Below are 23,764 nucleotides of genomic sequence, written 5' to 3'. Positions count from 1 at the left end.
GTACATTGAACGGACAAAATGAAAGAAAGAATGAATAAATATTGGAACCTTTCCCACCGTCCCCCATTACTCATGGGACCATGTGACAGCAAACCAACCCTTTCGGGTCACGAACACGTGGGACCATGCTCCACGGAAGTCGATAGTCAAGGGACCTATTCGGCCTGTGCCGATTTCCCCTCATTGGGATTGTATCGTTAATCCACTCACATGAGAAGTTATCGGCCATACAGCACAGCCAGGTCAAAGCTACTCTCCCGTTCCTGAGGTCTGAACACGGACTCCTCAGGGTCAAAGACCGTTCGCGGCATGTAGAGGCTATTAAACTAACTTAAAGGCCTACAATGAATGGAAGAGGTTCTTGGATGCTTGTTTTTCGGTAAAGAATAAGCACAAATAAGTTTTTCCCATTTACTAAGGCGCTCGTTGAAATCTATACAAACAATATGACATCCTTGGTAAAGTAAATATAAATTGACAAAATGAAGACAAGAACTTAGCAACGGTAAAATCCGTGCTACCATCCATCAGCTAACTTCATCCACATTCCATTAGAATATATATATGCTGGGCTGAGTGGCTCAGACGGTTAAGGCGCTGGCCTTCTAACCCCAACTTGGCAGGTTCGATCCTGGCTCAGTCCGGTGGTATTTGAAGGTGCTCAAATACGACAGCCCCGTGTCGGTAGATTTACTGGCACGTAAAAGAACTCCTGCGGGACTAAATTCCGGCACCTCGGCGTCTCCGAAGACCTTAAGAAGTAGTTAGTGGGACGTAAAGCAAATAACATTATTATTATTATTATTATTATTAGAATTTCTATGTGTATGACCACAGCTCCTAATAATATTTCAGATGAAAGAAAAACTTCCATCCGAACCAACAACCTGATGGATACCTAATTTGACATAAAACAAAAAAAATTCACATCCCCAAAGGATGATCGTACTTGTAGACATACTACGTTTCTACCTCTGGTTTTTGTTGTCTATCACCCGTTGAACATTAAAACTGTTGAGTGTTACACAAAACAAAATATAACACATATTACCTATTTACAGTTACAATTACGAACCATTTTCCTCCAAATACCAGTATCCCCTGGGACCGAATCCCACATCATTAAGTTAAAATTTACTTACACTAACTCAACTACCCCCAGAGTGGTCGTTTATCTTACATCTACCACCACCAAATATCTATACGTGAATAAAAGTATACTGGAGAAATAATCATATGCTTTACTTAAACCATGGAAAAGAAAATAAGGTTACGCGTCTCCACTAATTAGAAGAAAAATGAAATAAAAGTCAAACAAACACAGGCTTGACAACGAACTCGTCACTTACAACAACTATCAGTGAAATTTCACGAAGTCTAAATTCGCGCAGAACAGTACTTAACACAAAACAAGATTACACCCTGAAAAGAAACATATATTATACCACAACACAAAATAAAAATGGCTGTATTTCATCTCACAGCACCCGCTACTTGTGCGAGCAGTCGTCCTGTCTATGTGCAGTCGAGGTTCGAACTGGAGACTATGTTCGTCTCCATCAAAGATCCTGCAATCAAACCCTAATTTACCCTAATCATGTGAACACTGTCATACAACGGGAACATCTACATTGCTTCGTGGTTCGTGGCTTACGGCATATGTGGCAATTACAGAACTCTGCTGTCATTATTTCTCAAAAGGCAAGGCAGCCTGTTAGCACGACCAACTTCTTCGCCCGTGCCGGGACCTACCCTCGCAAGTCGCTCCCTTCCTCCTGGCTCATAAATTACAGCGGTCATTCCTTCCACTGTCTGGAAGCTAAAGACACCAACCAACCTGCTTCACGCTAGGATATTGTGTCTATAAAATTAATTCATTAGAAACTGGCACAATCTATTCATTGCTCAAGCCAGCCCACATACTTTCAATACACGAGAATTACTTCTCAAATTCGACCGTTAACTCACATCACATTCTCTCGTATCCCTGGAGGTCTGGAGTTCAACTTATATCTCCTCTCCTTCCTAATGTTCACCACACATCAGCCACTGACCACAGCAATATTCCCAGTTCTCTGCCTTCTGAGGCGAGATTGTGTACCTGTCATATTCTACCCTATTGTTCGAGATATATCGGTATAAAATCACCGATCAAATTACTTTAAGAAAATAATAATAATAATAATAATAATAATAATAATAATCCTCTAACCTGTAGCTCGAAATGTATCGGTATAAAAACACCGATCAAATTACATTAAGAAAATAATAATAATAATAATAATAATAATAATAATAATAATAATAATAATAATAATAATAATAATGATAATATTCAGACATGATCAAATTCAACTAGTAAATCTCTTCTTTATTAGCCTAACTAATGTGTAGGGGGGGGGGCCGTGTTCGAACCTCCGCACATATCTTCTCGAACATCTTCAGTTACAGCCAAACTTATACACTAGCATGCAAAACAAAACTACTGCCTCTACTTTTATGAATTTAGTGCTGTCACTATTCCACATTCATTTCTGTATAGGCACATGTTAATTATCCTGTCACCTGCTAATCCCTGCTCGTATGCAGTCACGCAGATGAAATTTACGGCATTAACCTGTTCAATTTTCTACTTATTTTCCCCCTCAAATCTTTCTCAGCACTCATAATAAAAATATATAGTATAGCATGCCCATGCAGCCTCTAAAAGGGGTCCCAAACTCTATACATCCTTCCTGGTTCACTTCCTTCCCATATCTACTTACATAAATCAAATTAAACAAGGGTCATCCGACCACTCCAGGTAATTAACCTATCAATTACATCATCATTAACCCTATCTTTACAATAACTCTATTTACAAGGGGAAATACTAACATTGGAAGAAAATAGCTCGTTACTCAACAGTTTTGGTGTTTTCTGGCCCCGTCCGGAGTTTCCCGGGGGCCTGCCATCGGTGCTCACTCCATGTCGCTGGCTCGTGCAGTCCTGGGTTCTACGAGTTTGATGACATTGCTGGCATAATCCATCTTCCTGGTAAACAGATCACTGACATTATATTTTCACAATCTTGCACACTGGTTGATCACTCGACACCATCAAACTTCCCCTCTACCGTTCTATGACCGATGCAAGTTACGTGATGCTAATTATTATGGATATCTCAGCTAGTCTATTTCATTTAAATTAGGCGAGTTGAACATTCATGATCTCCTCCTTCCCAAGTCTATCACCTCCTACTTCCGTGATCTAAATCAATCGTCGTCCTCCCAATTTTCTGTCCGTTCAGATCCTGCACTTATCACTCCCCGTGACTTAGTGTGATAATTTGGTCCTGAAATCCTATTCTCAATTTTACATGGATTTATTTTTATAGTATTTCTTCACACGACGACTGCTTTTCTTTTGAAACAGAGTTTCCCAAATCCCAAAATTATACTCCTCGAAAAATGAGCTCCCTCACTGCTACAGACATCAACCTCGTGATGAGCGTTCTCCGTCCGGAGTTTGATCCCCACAGCGTACTCCACTTTTCACAGTCACTACCTACGACACAATGACAAATATTCAGAGTTTACTTCGCGATCGGATGTCGCACAAATATCTTTGTCATATAGTTACATTTCCTACTATCACTGCACACTGGAAAACATTTTTAGAACTTCACTCCCGTTTCTTTGTGTCAGTTATTCAGGCAAAGAAGAGGTAGATATCGCTCACGAACCGACCGTAGTTCCACCTCTGAAGCTCGTTCTCGACTGCAGACTCCCCCAAGAATCTGCAACAACTTATAGCCAAACCGAGAATAGGGGTGGCTAGTGGGCCTCGCCCCCACTCTTATTTTGACCTCTCCTGGATAAACCAGCCTGTTGAAATCAGCAATATGCTAGATTGTGTGGCTATGTTACGCACAAGTGCGCTATGCCATGCGGAGTTGATTATGTTCGGCGGATCTGCCGTAATTAATTAATAAGATCGAAGGGGAAATGGTGAATACCCCAAAGACATCTGGTTTCACCCATCGCGTCCGTACGCTAAGCCAGTTACATAAGCTGTTCTCAAGTGCCTTTACCTTGGAGAATCTCTTCTACTATAACTCCTGTTTTTAAATTTTTGCCAATATTATTTCTACCGCTCTGACGGATGCATTTTTGTTAACCAAGCGTTATTTAACCCGAAAATACATTAAAATTGGCCCGATCGCTTTGGCATCGGTGTACGCTGGCATTTGTTTTTCAATATGGAGTCGCTAAATAGTGTTCTTCTGCTGCTTCTTCTATGACGTGTGCCTAGTTCGGGGATTCTTTAAGCCACCCAGTGGGTGTGTAAGGCGCCACGCTGGCGGGCGTCCTATTGCACAATCTGATGCTTCTCCCAACATCCACACAAAGAAAGCTTGCTGCCTGCTTCCTTACCGAGCATATCATTTGAAATAAATATTAATTGTGCCGATACAGTCACAATATGAATTAACTGCAGGTTACTGCATTCATCTGGCTTCAGAGTATGTGGTGCTTTTCCTTTCTGACTGCCTTCAATGACGATCATTCAACCAGATGAAATTTGGGTTGGATAAAAGTCCCATAAACACCTCGGAGAAGGGTCACTGGGCCTAACAAACTGGATACTCACCATAACAACCGGGAAAGTGAAGCCAAAGAGAAAGCTACAAGTATATGGGACACCTAAACACTACAAGAAGCACAAAAGGTGCAAAGATCTCTAATCTGTCTTTATAGTTGTGAATAATAATAATAATAATAATAATAATAATAATAATAATAATAATAATAAAAATATTATTTGATTTACGTCCCACTAACCACTTTTACGGTTTTCGGAGACACCGAGGTGCCAGAATTTTGTCCTGCAGGAGTTCTTTTACATGCCAGTAAATCTACTGACACGAGGCTGACTTATTTGAGCACCTTCAAATGCCATCAAACTGAGCCAGGATCAAACCTGCCAAGCTGCGGTCAAAAGGCCAGCCCCTCAACCCTTTGAGCCACTCAGTCCGGCAGTGTCAGTTGTAATACCAATATAAATGGTCCGTTATTGGGCATTATCAATTTTCCAGCTAACTCATTCCTGGTTGCCAGCATTTCGCCCCAGTGTGCTAAGTTGGGCTCATCAGTAGGTAAATAGCACACCCACCAAAACGCATGGCCACTGTGTAGGATAACTGAAGCCACCGGCAATGCCAATGCACTATGAGAATGAAACGGCGTATGCCATTTAGTCCGGGAGTGTCCAAGGACAAGTTCGGCTCGCCAGATGCAGGCTTTTGATTTGACACCCGTAGGCGATCTGCGCATCGTGATGAGGATGAAATTATGATGAAGACAACACATACACCCAGCCCCCGTGTCAACGAAATTAACCAATTATTAAAATTCCTGACCCTGCCGGGAATCAAACCCGGGGCCCCTGTGACCGAAGGCCAGCACGCTAACCATTTAGCCATGGAGCCGGACACACTATGAGAGACTTTGTCTCATTACCAACAATTGATGGCTGACTGACCATCAGATGATATAGATGTTGATTCCAATAGGGAACCTGAAATATTTGTCCCGAATAAGTAAATTTATAATACCAATATAAATGGTCCGTTATTGGACATTATAAATTTTCCAGCTACCTCATTCCTGGTTGCCAGCATTTTGCCTCAGTGTGCTAAGTGCCCGTCAAACCTATGATTTGGTGGAGGTATGTTGAGGATGCATTTGTGGTCTGGGCAGAAGGTCCTGAGAAAATGAATCTTATTTCTAAATCACCTAAATCAGCAACATCCTTCAATTAAATTTACTATGGAGATGGAGTCGGACGGATACCTTCCTTTCTTGGTTGTTCTAATAAGAAAGAAACCGGACGGCTCCTTAGGAATCTTCATGCAGATTTTCACCACCATCCAGCACAAAAACAAGGCAGTCTCACGACACTCACCAAGAGGGCGATGCGAATTTGTAAGCCATCATATATCCAGGAGGAGATGGACACACTCACAGTCACGTTCAAGGGTGATGGTTATAGCGATGTGCAGATTCATAGAGCCCTGCATCTCAGAGGGACGACCAAGAAAAGCTCATAGAAAGAAGTGAAGGGAACTGCCTATTTGCCTTACATTCAGAACACCACAAATGGAATTGCCAAGGTCCTCCACAAACACAATATAAAAACCATGTTTGGCACAGTCACTAAAATTGCTCACAGTATAGGTAACACCAAGGACAAACATTCCCCACTTTGACGTCCTGGGGTATACAAAATTCCCTGTACTTGCGGCAAGGTATACATTGGCCAAAAATGCCGGTCCATTCGTACTCGTATTAAGGAACATGAATGAAATATTCATCTTAACCAGACAGACAAATCAGCAAAAGCTGATTGGTCATGATGTTGTGTTCCACGATGCTCGAGCTCTTACCCACACTAGACACTACAGATCCAGGATTATACACAGGAAGCTGTGGTAACACATAGAAATCCTAACAATTTCAACAGGGACAATGACTATAAATTAAGTAATATATGGTTCCCAGCCATTAAGGATTACATAGGTAGTTCCCTTACCTGCCTCTTCACTACTGTTATTTCGTTTCAGTGTTTTCCAAATTCGTACGTTCCTCATCACCAGACATTTCATTCCATGCTTGTGTCAGTGTCAGTGTCATATTTTCATTATGTGTGTACACCTGTTATGTGACCCTCTCACAGACTGATTCCGATAGTGACATCAGCTTCCGCTTCGAATGCTAGCGCCGTACCACATGAGGTGAACCATCTGGTGACAAATGATTGTACCACTTACACTTCTATTAGTAATGTCTAAACTCAAACTGTCATTTTTGGAGAAGTCTTCCTCATGAACAGTCAAAATATTCTTCTGAAGAGGCAGAGCAAAGCTCTCTGCAAAATGTAAATAATTTCACCTTATTTTCTTGGCACGGCATAAGCCCAAAACGCCTATATCATGTGTATAAGATGAAATTGTTTAGATGCAATATTTGGTGTTTGAAAAGCTTTTTAATCATGTATCTGATGGTTTTATCATTTGAATTGGCTGAAAAAGTCCTACAATACGGATTTTTCCCCCCTTCTCTATTTGCTTTACGTCGCACTGCAGATAGGTCTTATGGCGACGATGGGTTAGAGAAGGCATAGGAGTGGGAAGGAAGCGGCCGTGGCCTTAATTAAGGTACAGCCCCAGCATTTGCCTGGTGTGAAAATGGGAAACCATGGAAAACCATCTTCAAGGCTGCCGACAGTGGTATTTGAACCCACTATCTCCCGGATGCATGCTCACAGCTGCGCAACTCTAACCGCACGGCCAATTCACCCGGTACACAAAGGATAAAACGTGTAAAATAAAATGAGGGATTTGTAAATGTTAATATTAATAACATTAAAAATTAGTTAAAAGATTTTATGAAACTGAGTAGTACTGAATAAGGTGGATCCAAAATCATTTCCTTTCAAGGTTATTGATGCTACACGAGTTCAAGACAGAGGCCACCCGTCTCGTCTACCTGGCCTAGCCATCTCACAAGAAGAGTTCCTTGATCACAGATATACTGATACAGATACTCAACAGGCCCTTCGCCTCGCATACCACAAGACTAACGGGATTCTCTCGGTCACACATTGGAGTTCGAGGTCACAAAGCAGGCATCAAAACTAGACTTGAGTGTACCACCTGGAACTGGATGAAACTACGCAACCATACAATAATAAGTTCCTGACAAACTTCCTTGAAGCCGCAAGAAGATTCTATGAAGCCAAGCAGAACGTAGCGAATGAGGTAATGGAACAATGCTCACGAAAGTGGACGTCCCAAAGATCTGTCAACTGCTGGAGATGTGGCAACAGGGGCCACATAAGCCGGACCTGTGAAGACCATCAAAGACAAGAGCCTCCAGCTGACGTCAGAATGGACGAGACACACACTGGTCAGGGAAATTATGATTAGCCAGCCTTATGGGGCAACGGTTGCCTCAAGATGGTCAAGCTCCAACAGCCCATGCCCATGTAATGAGATTATAATACAACGCACAGTGTGAAATTTTCCCAATCTAACTGGGAAAAAAAATTTTTTTTTAACCTCTTGACTTGGGGCCAAAATATGTATTGACTTATGCTCTTGACACTACATAGAATGTTGGGATGAATGGCTTTTAAGTCTTTGCCAGCTATTTGTTATGACTAGATAAACGAACTCCAAGTACTTCACTCGCTCGCTGCCGTTCTTCAGTCACAGTGAAGTTGACCATGTTAACAGACCTGCAAGTGATACTAAATGGGTGATCTTTGTATGTGGAAGGCACGGAAATAAGTAATACAGGCACATAGTATTGGATGAAGAGAAAATCGATATTGTTGACAGTAGTTTGATCCCCCATGAAGATTACATTTTATGATGTAAACATACGATTATTCTTTCTATAATGCTAACTTCAAACAGAATAGTAAAAAATTACTCTATTGATCTCTATTAAAACCATACATGACTGTATCCGTGAACTTCTGAGCTTCTGTAAAATGCATTCACTTTTTTGTGATTATTTGCGCTAACAAGAGAAATCAATTTATTTCAGTGGTGCTGCATAGATGATCCAGATGGCATCTTTTTCATGTATGGTAAAGGAGCAGTGCAGAGTCAAGGAAATATTAAATGTTCACATATATATAGTACATAATTTAAGAATACAAAGAATTTCTGGTGATTCAGGTGATATGGAGTAGAAACATAAAGAAACATTTTGGATGATTTCAGGTAAAGTTCTCCTGCGATGGACAAAATGTCACAAGGTCTATGATAGACAGGAAATCTGAATTGCTGTGTAGGAAATTTAATTTGGCCATAAGAAATATGCCACTTTCAGTCTATACTTTCAAGTGGAGTTGTACCTGGGCCTAACAAGGGTAGAAGGCGATGTCCTGGGAAATTGTTTAGTGATAACAGCATTAAAAGTACCTTAAAAGAAGGACAGTGCAATAATGCCTATAAAACACTGATGTGATTACATTTCTTTGCTGCACTGTAATTGCTTCTGTCGACAGATAACTTTTTTTCAGTTTTAAATTTTGTAATAAGGTAGATAAATATTGCAGTTTCTAGTGCTGGCCTAAGACTGAATAATTTTATACTGTTGTAGACTATCCAGTGCCCCTTCATTGCTATACTGGACAGCATTTGATGCAGAGCTCGACTTCCTCAATTTCTTTATATTTGTGGTTCTCTGTGGATACACTGATAAAAGATCTTTAAAAATTTCTGCATCATCTCTCTTTTCTGCAGCTCATAAGTTAGTTGGGCAATGAAAGAAATGTCATGCACACTGGTGTTTTGTAGCAATGATTTTTTCTTCCTTCTTTTACTTCTAGCTCTGCTGTAACTAAATTATTTCCTAGGACGCCCCTTTCTACCCACACTTGGGCCAAGTACAACACCCCTTGAAAGTGTAGCCTGAAGGTTGCATATTACTTCTGGAAAAATTAAATTTCCAGCCAGCCATTCAGAATTACTTTCTATGAATCTCTCAGAGTGCCTATGACATTTTGTCCACTACAGGAGAAATTTCCTCAAAAACACCCTAAATGTTTATTTTAAGTTTCTGCTCCAGATCACCTAAAATACCTTGTATTCTTAAATAATGTACTATATATCTGAACATTTCATCTTTCCTTGACTCCATGCTGTTCTGGTACCAAACTTGAAAAAGATGCCATCTGGATAGCCTATGCAGCGCCACTGAAATACTGATTTCTCTTATTAGTGCAAATAATTTCAAAAAATGAATGCATATTTCAAATGTTCAGAAGTTCACAGATACAGACATACATGGTTTTAATATTGTCGGACACAGTCATTTTCTTTTTATAACTATTTAAAGTTAGTGTTATGAAAAGAATGCTCTTACGTTTAGATCTTAAAATGTAATCATCTTTAAGGGGGTCAAACTACTGTCGTCAATATAGATTTTCACCTCATGCGAAACTACATATCTGTATTGTTTATTTCCTTGCCTTCCACAAACATTTTTGATTTAGTATCACTTGCAGGTCTGTTAAGAAGGCCAACTTCAATGCAAATGAAGAACAACAATGAGAAAACAAAACAGTTGTGGTTTGTTTATGAATTTAGTCATTACAAATAGCTATACATCCCAATATTTCTTGTACAGTGAAGAACATAAGTCAGTACATATTTTGGCCCAAGTCAAGAAGTTGAAAAATGATTTTTGTCCAGTTAGATTGGGAAAAATGCACACTGTGCAATGGCAGCATCCTGATGGTAGATAATAGTCATCAACGGCACAGTTCAGACCATGCTGATCAACACCAGAGCAACGAGGATAATCGTCAAACCAATGGTTGCGCGGCAGTGGAGAATTTGGCACGTGCACATGAACCTTAGCCTGGTTACTGCCACAAGAGAGATAACGCCTCTCCAAGGTGAGACAGTGATGGAATACTCTGTGGGGCATAGGACAGTGAAGCACAGAGTGCCTGTCTCAGACATGTAAAAGAACATTCAAACAAAGGGATTACTCATAGCCAAGACTTTGATCAACACCTCTCATTATCCTTAGACTTGACTGTCCAACTTGAATGATAACAACATCGCCACCCACCAAGGCGCAAAACTTAAGAGTCTGAGAGCCCGCTGTATAAATTGGCAGCTGTGAAGCCATTGAATCAGATTGGCCACTGCAAGCCGATATAGGAGTGAGAGCAGGATGGAACCTGCCGGAGGCCCTGCAGAAAGTATATGAGAGATTCTGCGACAACACAGAACACGGGTAAAAGCTTCAAGAACTACTGTTGCAGTTTCAGGACATCTCCCTGAACAGCAACAACTTCAGGCGGACGAAACTCGTACAACATCGAACTGATATGGGTGACAGTGAGCTGATCAAGGTGAGTGGCCGTGCAGATAGGGGCGTGCAACTGTGAGCTTGCATTTGAGATATAGTGGCTTTGAGCCCCACTGTCGGCAGTCCTGAAGATAGTTTTCTGTGGGGGTTCCCTTTTTTGCAGCACGCAAATGCTGGTGCTTTACCTTAATTGAGGCCTATCCTATCGTCGCCATAAGAACTATTTGTGTCGTTGCAACATAAAACAAATTGGAAAAGAAACCTCCATTTTGATGAGTTCTGCTCGTGAAGCAACATGAAGTAGACCAGATGATTAAAGAAATGAAGAAGCAGCAAGTAACAGAACCCTTGGGAAGCCCCTGCAACTCCTCGGTAGTATTGGTGAAGAAGAAGGACGACTTTACTCAGTTCTGTGTCGAGACTACAGGACAGTGAACATCCCACAGAAGGGCAGCTTCCCGCTATCCCAGATTGATGATACTGAAGACACAATAACAGGGTTGAAGTGTATTCTAGGCTGGATCTGAACACTGGCTACTGGCAAGTGGAGATTCATTGTAAAGATCAAGAGAAGCCTGCTTTCTTTTAACAGGAACATCGAGAATCACCTGCAAATAGACATCACCGAGCATAAGCCAGACTAGGATCGTCATCTTCTCCTATCCGTCTTGCCATACCGGGTCTGCAGTGCATGAGGCCACAGAATCCACACAAGCAAGGGCACTGTTTGGAAAAGAACTGCGCCTCCCAATGGATTTAGTATTTGGCCGACCTGAGGACCTTCCTGCCCCTACCGGCCAGTACGGCATGGATCTGACAAGAACTAGAGGATATACACTCCACTGTCCAGAAGAGATTGAGAATGGAGAGCAACCGAATGAAGGCACAATACGACAATGAGCAGATGCTACCGGATGCCATGAAATTTGAGAGTATACCGGGGACGATAAAAGGAGGGATAAGTTCTGGAAAGAAACAGAATAAGACATTCACAAGTGGCGAAATTTTGAAGGAAAGATAAATAATATAGTTAGTTTCTCTAAGAACATTATTAATATGAATTAAACTCATTTCTCTCAACATTCAGATGTAATCTGGGATTAGAAAATAGTCTCAATGTATCTAACATTAGTTTAAACCTAATTCTTTTTTTTTTTTTTTGACATCAAATATTATCATTCAAAGAAATCCTAACTTTATGATGCACATCACAATAATCTTACTTGAGTGTAAGAGTAAGCTGTATGATTAATAATTTAACAAGTCCCCCATTTTTATTTTTATTTTTTTGTGTAAGTAAGGGAATCTTTACAGTTTAAGCCCAATACCTCAATATATTCATATTTACTTATTTTAAAAAGTGTTTCCTCATGAAAATGAAGGGGTATTTCCCCTCAACCAGTTTAGCACCTTGTTCTCCCCATTTTTTTAATATTTATGGAATACAGAGATGGGTTATACAAAAGAAGAAAATGGAAACCCTGAACACGCTCTCTTAGAGAGCTACGAGAAGATTAGCATTTAATAGTCCGAAGTGAATTTATAGACAGTAAGAAACACCTCATAGCACCCAAACTCACTGTACAAGTGAGATTTTGTGCACTAGTGCCAGTAACTGCCCCTTCAACCCAGACATTTCTCGTTGATATAATTGGTATTTGCAGGGCGAAGATCCATTATAGAGAGTAAATTACAAGCTGGAAAGTAAAGTTTTAACACCTGTATATGAAGATTTTTCACCATTTCTTTTAAAGATCATCTTACACAATTTTGGTTGGGCAGCAAAAGGAAATTTATATCTTTCGATATATGAATGAAGCCTACCCAGATGAATTTAGAAAAGTAGATGACACAGCTATTGCACCTTTCTTACACCCCAAGTGGATTGTAGACTTGTTTCACTAACATATATAGTTAAATATTATTCCACAGAGAAGTTTAGCAGGAAGTCCCTCACTGTGAAGTATTAAAATGTTCTCTTTCCAACCTCTTACCTTGGAGATAGGAATGATGATAAATCGGAGAGCCAGTTCCCCTGTTTCAAATTCCAAGGAAGAGATTAAAATTAGGACTGGTAGGCAGTACCATATGGCTGATAAAACAGGCATGAGGGAGTTTTTAATAAGTAACTATGATCGGTGGAAAACGGTAAATAAAAATGTAAACAGACTCTGGGATGGGTTTAAAGCAATTGTTGAGGAATGTGAAAATAGGTTTGTACCTTTAAAGGTGGTAAGGAATGGTAAAAATCCACTATATTATAACAGGGAAGTAAAGAGACTAAGAAGGAGGATGCAGGTTGGAAAGAAGGAGAGTTTGAAATGGCTGTGGAAGTAAGGAGAAATTGAAGGAACTTACTAGGAAATTGAATCTAGCAAAGAAGTCAGTTAAGGATAACATGATGGCAAGCATAATTGGTGGCCATACTAATTTTAGTGAAAAATGGAAGAGTATGTATAGGTACTTTAAAACAGAAACAGGTTCCAAGAAGGACATTCCAGGAATCATTAATGGACAAGGGGAGTGTGTATGCGAGGATCTTCAAAAGGCAGAAGTATTCAGCCAGCAGTATGTAAAGATTGTTGGTTACAGGGATAATGTCCAGAGAGAGGAGGTGACTAATACTAAAGAAGTATTAAAATTTACATATGACAGCAATGACATTTACAGTAAGATACAAAAGTTGAAAACTAGAAAAGCATCTGGAATTGATAAGGTTTCGGGGGAGATACTAAAAGACAATGGGTTGGGATATAGTACCATATCTGAAGCACTTATTTGACTATTGTTTGCATGAAGGAACTTTACCAAATGAATGGAGAGTTGCTATAGTAGCCCCTGTATTTAAAGGAAAGGGTGATAGACATAAAGCTGAAAATTACAGGCCAGTCAGTTTGACATGCATTGTATGTAAACTTTGGGAAAGCATTCTTTCTGATTATATTAGACATGTTTGCAAAATTAATAACTAGTTTCATAGAAGGCAGTTTGGGTTTAGGAAAAGTTATTCCACTGAAGCCCAGCTTGTACGATTCCAGCTAGATATAGCAGATATCCTGGATTCAGGAGGTCAACTGGACTGTATCGCAATTGACCTGTCTAAAGCATTTGATAGGGTAGATCATGGGAGACTACTGGCAAAAATGAGTGCAACTGGACTAGACAAGAGAGTGACTGAATGGGTGGCTCTGTTTCTAGAAAATAGAACTCAGGGAATTAGAGTAGGTGAAGCTTTACCTGTCCCTGTAAAAATTAAGAGGGGAATTCCTCAAGGCAGTATTATTGGACCTTTATATTTTCTTATGTATATATCAATCATATGTGGAGTTGAATCAGAGATAAGGCTTTTCGCAGATGATGTTATTCTGTACAGAGTAATAAATAAGTTACAAGATTGTGAGAACTGCAAAATGACCTCGATAATGTTGTGAGATGGACAGTAGGCAATGGCATGATGATAAACGGGGATAAAATTCAGGTTGTTTCACAAATAGAAAAAGTCCTCTCAGTTTTAATTACTGCGTTGATGGGGTGAAAGTTCCCTTTGGGTATCATTGTAAATACCTAGGTATTAATATAAGGAAAGATCTTCATTTGGGTAATCACATAAATTGGAATTGTAAATAAAGGGTACAGATCTCTGCACATATTTGTCTCTGGTGAGACCCCAACTAGAGTATGGTTCCAGTGTATGGGACCCTTACCAGAATTACTTGATTCAGGAACTGGAAAAAATCCAAAGAAAAGCAGCTCAATTTGTTTTGGGCAATTTCCGACAAATGAGTAGCGTTACAAAAAATGTTGCTAAGTTTGGGATGGGAAGACTTGGGAGAAAGGAGACGAGCTGCTTGACTAAGTGGTATGTGACTGTTAATAAACTTAACCATGATAGGTTAATATTGTGTTTGGTCCGTATTGACTGGTCTGAATGTATAATATAACTATTTATAATAGTTTATTTAAATCCGCCTTGATCAATACACTCATTAAATGAAAGAAACATTATTTATTAAACCATACATGTTTTGGGAAATCTCAACCATTCACTTCATCAGTGGTTAGATCAAAGAATAACACAATATGACACAATCTTTTGTTTTACAATTTGAAGGAGTATTGTGTCCCAATACATCATATCAAAGAGTAAAGAGAACTTATGAAATATTATAAAAATGATCAATACATACAATTTTGGTTGAACTGAATGAGAACACTATACAAATTTAGGATCTTCAAGTTTTTCTTCTTTTCTCCTTCTTTTTGTTCCTTAAATGATTATATGCTAGCCTAAACAGTGGGTTATCTTCTGTACTTTTCTCATTTAAACTTGTTTCAGAATTACATTTTTGTGTAACGTAAATTTCTTAATTTTCCAAAACATTCATCAGTTTTCCCTTTTTGGTCGAATGCAATAATTTCATGTCACTGGAAATGTCTGTAAATTTATGATTCATTTCAACCATATGTTCTCCCATTGCCGAATATCTTTTATGTTTGACCGCATTAACGTGTTCTTTGTACCTTATAGCCAAACTTCTTCCGGACTGTCCTATGTATCGTTGTTTACATGTTTGGCATGTTAATTTGTAAATTCCTGATTTATTAAATATACATTTATTCTCTATTTTATCTGAATTGAAAGTTATCTTATTAGTATTATTATCTGTTTTGTATGTGACATTGATGTTCTTTTTCCTGAAAATTTTAGCCAGTTGATAAGAGTGCTTATTTCGAAAAGTTAGAACTACGAATTTCTTTTTCTCTTTTTGCTCTTTAATTAAAGTTGTTTTAGGTTCATTTTTCACTTTATTTATCATTCTATTAATAAATCTGTTGGAATATCCGTTGCTACGAGCGATTTGATGGATTATATTTATCTCTCTATTATGATTCTTCTTAGACATAGGTATGTTCATAGCTCTATTAATTAAACTGTAAAATGTTGCCTTTTTATGTTGACCTGGATGATTGGAGTCATTTCTGACAATAGTATCTGTTTGAGTAGCTTTTCTGAAAATTTGAAAATCAAAATGACCAGAATTTCTAGTAACTGTCAAATCTAAATAATTTAAAGTCCTATCATCTTCAGATTCCATTGTAAAATGCACTTGTCTATCCAAAGTATTTAAATACTTTGTTTCTTTGGATGACACGTTTGTTATAATAGACAGTAAACTGAACAACAGTGATAATATTTTGGATTTCTTAAATAAATTAGAGTAATATAAAATTCACTAAGGAAGATGAAAGGAACAATTCCTTAAGTTTCCTAGATATAAATGTAAAGAGAGCAGGAAACAAATTTGACTTCCAGATTTATAGAAAACCGACGTTTACTCCAGTAACGATCAAAAACGAGTCACTCCACCCCAACTCTCACAAACAGGCAGCATTTTTGAGTTAGGTTTACAGAGCCCTAAAAATTCCACTAACAAACAAAAATTTAAAGAAAGAACTTGATTTTATAAAAGATCTAGCACTCAATAACGGTTACAAAATAGAAATGATTAACAAAATCATTAATAAGGTGAAAATAAAATTGGCCACTAATCTTGTACCAGATAAAAATAAAAAATCCAAACTTGCAACTTTCACATTTACTAACCCAGCTAAATACCAAATCACTAATACCATCAAAAAACAAAATATTAACATTGCCTTCAAGATCCAAAACACGAACCGAAACGTTTTCTTCAACCACAAAAAAAATGAAATGAAATGTCATATGGCTTTTAGTGCCGGGATATCCCAGGACGGGTTCGGCTCGCCAGGTGCAGGTCTTTCTATTTGACTCCCGTAGGCGACCTGCGCGTCGTAATGAGGATGAAATGATGATGAAGACAATAAAGTTAATACAAATAGTAATCAACATCAAGGATCTGGAATATATAGGCTCACGTGCGCAGAGTGCAATTTTTCATACGTTGGCCAGACTGGCCGAAGCTTTATAATAAGATATCTTGAACATGTAAATGCAGCCAAACACCGGAAACATTCTGCAATGAGTACACACATGCAAGAAACTGGACATAGTTTTACAACTATTGAAAGGGATTTAAAAATCTTAAGAAGAGTAGAAAAAGGAAAAGAAATGACGGAATTGGAAAACATATACATTCATTTAGATCAACAATACAATAAAAATAAAAACCTAAATGACGAAATAGAAATAAAGAATCCCATCTTATTACAATTACCGGAACTAATACAAATACTCAAATCAGGTATAAATAAATTCTATAAACATTTTAATCCGATAAAAGTTAATGGCTTATTGACACAAACAAACTCAACTCCTCCCCTCACTTCGCCTAGACTATCCCCTATACAGTCTACTGCAGCTACCTTAACTTCCCCTTCCCCCTCCCCGCCAAAACGTAAACTCATCCACACTCACTCATACAACACAAGAAGTGCAAACAGGATAACAAGTAGTTCTCAAGAGGCTAGGAGTAACACCAAACAATTACGCAGCAGAAAGGAAAGTAAGTGACAATTCTTCCAATAAGATGTTATACAGAAATACAATCGAAACCATAAACATATAATTTTTATCTTTCATTACAGATACACCAACGAGCCATTATAGAACGTTCGAGAAAATTTAAATCCAATATCACATCAAAAAGTGTTTCATCAACAAGTTTGTTCACGAACAATTTTAACCCATTGATAATATAAATTAATACCAATAAATTTTATAAATGTTACTCAGCAACGAGAACAAGTTTATCGACCATAATGACAATTATCAACTGCAGAAAATATTCAATACTGTTATGAAGTTTTAATGACAATTATACAAGTTAAGCAACGGGAATCAACACAACTAGCCAGATTTCAAAGTTTTTTATTTTATTATTATTTTTAAACAATTTTAAAAGATGTTCACCGGATAAGTTTTGGCGATTAAATGTTTGGACTGAAGAAGATTTTAGACAAAAAGTGTTAACGTAAGACATAATTTTATTGTTGTGTGACTTTTAAAATGTTATAAGATTGTCAATTAGTTTTATAGGAGTAATCTTGAACCAAAAGAATTGTTTTATGATCTTACACAATCTTAGATTAATGATAGTTTGGCTGATGATGCTCACGAAAAGGAGCGAAACATGTACCATGTAAACATCATAATAAATATGTAAGTTTGTAATATATTTTTATTGTATTGAAAAGATGGCAATTGGCAAAACTAAAGGAATTGTATCACAAGTAGATCTTCAATACGGACAAGGAAAATGAAGTTTATAACCTGCAATAAGTGGTATGTTCCGAGCTGTCAGTGGAGAGATGGCGTGGGAGGACATCAGTAGACGAATAAGTTTTGATGGTGTCTTTAAAAGTAGGAAAGATCACAATATGAAGATGAAGTTGGAATTCAAGAGGAAAAAATTGGGGTAAATATTTGTTTATAGGAAGGGGAGTCAGGGATTGGAATAACTTACCAAGGGAGATGGTCAATAAATTTCCAATTTCTTTGCAATAATTTAAGAAAAGGCTAGGAAAACAACAGATGGGGAATCTGCCACCTGGGCGACTGCCCTAAATGCAGGTCAGTAGTGATTGATTGATTGATTGATTGATTGATTGATTGATTGATTGATTGATTGATTGATTGATTGAAGCTTCATCTCAACACTCAAGTTACTGTAGCTGAACATGAACTCAAGGTTTGGGCGAGACAATGGTCAATTTATATTATTTGAGACGGAGTGGAAATGAGGGGAACAGAAAAGCTGAAGGTCCTAGAATCTTGAAGAGTTGTCGATGATGTCAGAGGGGCCAAGGTTAGTGGGCCGCGCGTTCGGTTTTAAGTTCATAGTGTGAGAGTGCGGAGTGATGCAGGTCATGGAGCAAAGTGGTGAGTGACACAAGTTTGATGCAGCAAGAGACAGCAACAAGGGACAAGTAACATTGTCACGGCTCCCAGCCGTCAGTGAAGAGATAGCATGGAATGACATTAGCAGACAAATATTTTTGAGTGGTGTTTTTTAAAGTAGGAAAGATCACAATTTGAAGATAAAGTTGGAATTCAAGAGGACAAATTGGGGCAAATATTAGTTTATAGGAAGAGGAGTTAGGGATTGGAATAATTTACCATGGAATATATTAGATAAATTTCCAAATTGTTTGAAATTAATTAAGAAAGACTAGGTAAACAACTGATAGGGAATCTTCCACCTGGGCGACTGTCCTAAATGCAGTTCGGTGGCGATTGATTTTAAACATTAGTATCTGTACACAGCTCATGTAAAAATAATGTCTCCCTGTGGATGGGGGCAGTAGACTACATCCACAGTATCCCTGCCTGTTCATAAGAAACAACTAACCAGAGGACCCCAAGGAGGGTGGGTTTGCTACCATGGGGTCCTTAGCTGAGTCAATCACTGTTTCAAATTACTTGTGGCAGGCTCCTCACTTTCATCTTTCCTATCCAATCTTCCTTGGTCTACTCTTGTTCTCTTCCAACCTTGATGTTATTAAGTTTATGAGGCCTAAAGAGGCTCATTTTTACACCTTTTTGGGCTCTTCCCTTTCTTTTCCTAATACCTTCATACTTAAATTGTCGGACCTCTTCCTTTTTCCCCTCCCATTAGTATTAAGAGAGGATGGTTGCCCAGTTGTACTACTTCTGAAAGCATTCGCTGTAAAAATAATTTTGCAAAACAATTCTTCGTGAAAATAGCATACAGCACAAAACACTAAAATTATGCATTATTTCAATCATCAGAATTATAAATATATTACTGGTACTACAAAGTATAGAAATTACACTTTTAGATAAAATAAAACCATAGTGAACAGGTACCAAAAAGCAGACTTTCTCTACATGTAATACAATTTTGAAGTTCAAAATCTACATTTTCACAATCAAATCCAGCTATATTCCAGGATCACTAAACAAACCCTTATAGTACTGTAAAGCTTAGCATCACATGGAATAAGGCAGATGAGAGAGTACAAGTCATTCAGCATTGCCTCTAAAACAGGTTTCTCTTGGGCCATAAAAGTATGTTTCAGGCCACGTGGAACTCATCCATTTTCATTTTGAATTCAATGCCCAGCTGTAAATTATTTATTTATTTTGACAGCACCTTCTGAATTAAACTGAGTTTTTAAGAAAATACTGTACTGTTTTATCTTTCTTTACCTCCTTTCCTTATACACGTAGCCAATTACCTATTCACAGTTCGGGCATGTTTTATTATTTACAGTGTTTTTCTCCTGAGCAACTGTATCAAGGAAATCCACAGCACAACAAGTGGGTTCTTTCCCGGCACATTTTCATTATATCTGTATAGTCTTTGGAGGTACAGAGGCAATGTTTCTGTTTTCTACTGAGCTTGATAGCTGCAGCAGCTGAAGTGCGGCCAGTATCCATTATTCGGGAGATCGTGGGTTTGAACCCCTTTGTCGGTAGCCAGAAAGATGGTTTTCCATGGTTTCACATTTTCACACCAGGCAAATACTGGGGCTGTACCTTAATTACGGCCACTTCCTTCCCACTCATAGCCTTTTCCTGTCCCATCACCACCATAAAATCTATCTTTGTTGGTGCAACGTAAAGCATCTTGTAAAAAAAAGCGCATTCTATGTCACCAAAGCCACTGTCCTTAGGAAGGAAACTATGGCCTGGAAAAAGGAATCTTTGTGCGATTATTCATCGGTAGGGTGTTGCACCAAATCTCTTTGGTAAATTAGAACAATTTTAATGTTGTGCTTCTATATCCTGTGCAAGAATCTGACCACAACATGAACCCTCTGGCTAAGTGAATTTTTCCAGCAGATGTTTACGAACAGGATCCAACTTCCTGAGCCCTTCGTTCTGCTTCTCCTTCCAACCTGACATAACAGTGACCTTGATTATCCATCCCACTATGATCATGAAGCTGTACAACCACATCTGCCACTGAAAAAAAAAAAAAGGAAGAAAAAGGTGTGGGAACATGAGGCAATGACAGTCTTTTTTTTCAATATCGAAGTAAAAAGTTTCCAGATTTTAATTTATCTTTCATTTTGTTATATCAGGGATTTTAGACTCTGGATATACGTTGGATATCTGTGATGTCCTTTTCTATACTCAAAGTTTCGACTATCAGTGCAAATGGAATTATTAATTTGAAACTGTAAAACATCATACATATGTTTCTGTACACCCGATCAAGCGATTGCACATTATCCCACGTCATTTGATGCGTAAATCTGACTCTGAGAAGGTGGCTAGTCACTTGATACAGAGCTTCCATTTAATGATTAAGGGATTGGCATCTGGTCCAAATTAATTTGTTTTGTTCCATATTGAGCAAACAAATAGGGTAAGGAGTTTAAACTTTACCTAGCAGATGAAGCAATAAACTAAAAAAAAATTGAATCTGGCGCTTGGGCAATTAATGTAATACATCTTTCACATAACTGATCACTACTGCAGGTCCAATTCCTGAGAACATCCAGGAGAAAATACAGGAAAAGGTCCACAAGTACCTGCCTCTGGTAAATGAAATAAGAGATATCTGGCATCAGGATAAAGTTGTCATTGTTCCATTAGCGATGGAAGCACTGGGACAAATTCCCCACCATGTAGGCCTATATAATGCACTTTATCAACTAAATCTCAAGAGCCTCTACAATGAACTACAGAAGATAGTAGTTTTAGAAACCTGCAGCATATCCTGCAGACTGTCACTGGGACCGAGTAGATGCCGATGCTGATCACATTCATATCAGGGACCTTCCTGGCTGTTTGAGTACCTCAGCATGATGCAGGCTGCTTGCAGGCAAATGTGGCAAGTGTGAACAGGCATTGTCTTGTTTAAAGACTGCGCCAGGGTGTCATGTCAAGACGTGTAACACACAAGTACGTGTGATATCTATATACCGTTGTGCAATTCAGAGTCCCCCGAGTCAAAAACAGACGTGACGAAGTCACAACCTACGACCCCCTCGTGTGTGCTTCTACAATTGTAGGGAATTAACCTTGGTTACCCTCTTCAATTGAAGATCCTCTTTGTGGTGAGGGGGACTAGTAGCTCCTTACTTGCGATGCTGAATGGAGCCCTACTGGGTAACCATTTGGTATACAAGGAGGAGGAAGCTAAAGCACCACCCAACCCTAAGGTGTAACGCGACCCGTGCCGATGGGGTGCATGGCACATGGGAGATGTGTCTTGAACGGAGCCTTCGAGATACTTGGCGCCCTCTCGAAGTAAGCAGCCTTACCCGGGTATGCGGGGCTCTGCCTGGGCGGACATATATTTCCCTAGCTCCTCGTGGGACCTAAATGAGTACTGTAGCTACCCATAAACCGGAGAGCTCTTCTGGGGCCTCTGAGAGAAACACCAGTTCAACAACAACCGATGGGGACTCTTCGGAAATACCCTCGGATAGTACGACCTCGACAGTAAGAGAGCTCACTCTAGAGGTGGGCAATCTACTAGTTCAGAAGAAGAAGGAGAAGAAGAAGAAGAAACAGCGGTCCGGCACTGAGAAGAGGAGGTATAAGAAGGCTTTAAAGGCCCGGGAGCAGGCCAAAGAGGAACTAACTCCTGGAGCTGAGAGGCCTTCTACTGCCATGACAGCGACGACTGTGGGGGGATCCAATTGGCACAAGAGGCGGGACCCTGAAAAGGGCTCTGCTTCTAGGGCACAGAGGACTCCACCCACCAAGACGCCAGTGGGGAAACGACTTCTGTCGGGGGCAACCCCAGAAGAAGATCGGCCGACCCACAAAAAACCCAAGGTGGAGTATGCTAGGATAGCCAAAACTGGGATCAGGATGGCTATAGTACCTGTAGGATATCCTGACCAGCAGCTAACTGAGAAACAGGTGGAATCTGTGGAGGAGGCTATCACCGATCTGATAGACGGGCTTCCGGAGCAGGGGCCCATTAAGCCTCAGTTCCTGAACTGCTATCTGTCGAGAGGTGCGGCCGTCATTATCGCAGAGAATGATGAGACTGTAGCATGGCTTTCTAGTCTTGTTACAGGTATACAACCGTGGGAAGGAGCCAGACTCACAATTGTGGGTACGGATAAACTCCTTTCCTATAAGAGAGTCATGGTCTGGATACCAGGACAACCAAGGGACAATAACGTCCTTTTGGGAAGAATGGCACGCCAGAACCATGGCTTAAATCCCAACAGCTGGAGGGTCTATGACCGCAAGGAGAAGAAGAGAGGTGTCCAACTTGTGGTCAGCATGGACTCCAGAGACGTGGAGAAAGTGGTGGGGAAGAAGATCTTCTGCGGGGTGCATGTTGCTACCTTCACCTTGGTGGAGGGCAAGCGCGACAAGCAGAGGACCAACCCCTCAACAGACAATACTGAAACTAGCAGGGGCGAAGAGCGGGAGCCCGGACAGGAACCGGGGCCAGTCAAGCCTCAAGATTCATCGCGGGAGACGGAGCTGCACGTTCCGGAGACCGCATAAGGTAAAGTATTGCATGAAAGTAAGAATGATTACTTTCATACAAGCAAACATACAACATTGTATAGCGGCCTCTAGGGTACTTATTAGAAGTATCCAGAAAGGCAGGTTTTCGGTCGCCCTGATACAAGAACCCTGGCTTAGACAGGGGCACATCATGGGACTAAAATGTGCAGGCTTCACCCTATTCAGTGGAATAGCAGAGGAAAAGCCTAGAGCATGTATACTAGTTAAGGATCATAACGCTTGGGCTATACCAGGCTTCATTACTAGAGACCTTGTAGCAGTTCTAGTGAGATATGAAGAGGACGGACAGCCAAGAGATCTGGTTGTCTGTTCTGCATATTTCCCAGGAGACTCACCCCCGCCGGAGGAGTTCAAGAGACTGGTGATATACTGTAAGAAACAAGGACTAAACCTCATAGTAGGATGTGACGCCAATGCTCATCACAGCATTTGGGGA

General features: G+C 39.6%; 1 protein-coding gene across 2 annotated transcripts in view; it reads right to left on the bottom strand.

Annotated features, from left to right (window-relative positions):
* The window catches only part of pug (pug C-1-tetrahydrofolate synthase, cytoplasmic), a 629,281-nt gene that overhangs the window by 582,530 nt on the left and 22,987 nt on the right, over positions 1-23,764 (bottom strand). The gene's annotated exons all lie outside the window — the stretch shown is intronic.

This window comes from Anabrus simplex, chromosome 2, assembly GCF_040414725.1.
Source record: "Anabrus simplex isolate iqAnaSimp1 chromosome 2, ASM4041472v1, whole genome shotgun sequence".
NCBI lineage: Eukaryota > Metazoa > Arthropoda > Insecta > Orthoptera > Tettigoniidae > Anabrus > Anabrus simplex.
Note: the sequence above shows the minus strand (reverse complement) of the source record. Positions and strands in the feature narration are given on the sequence as shown.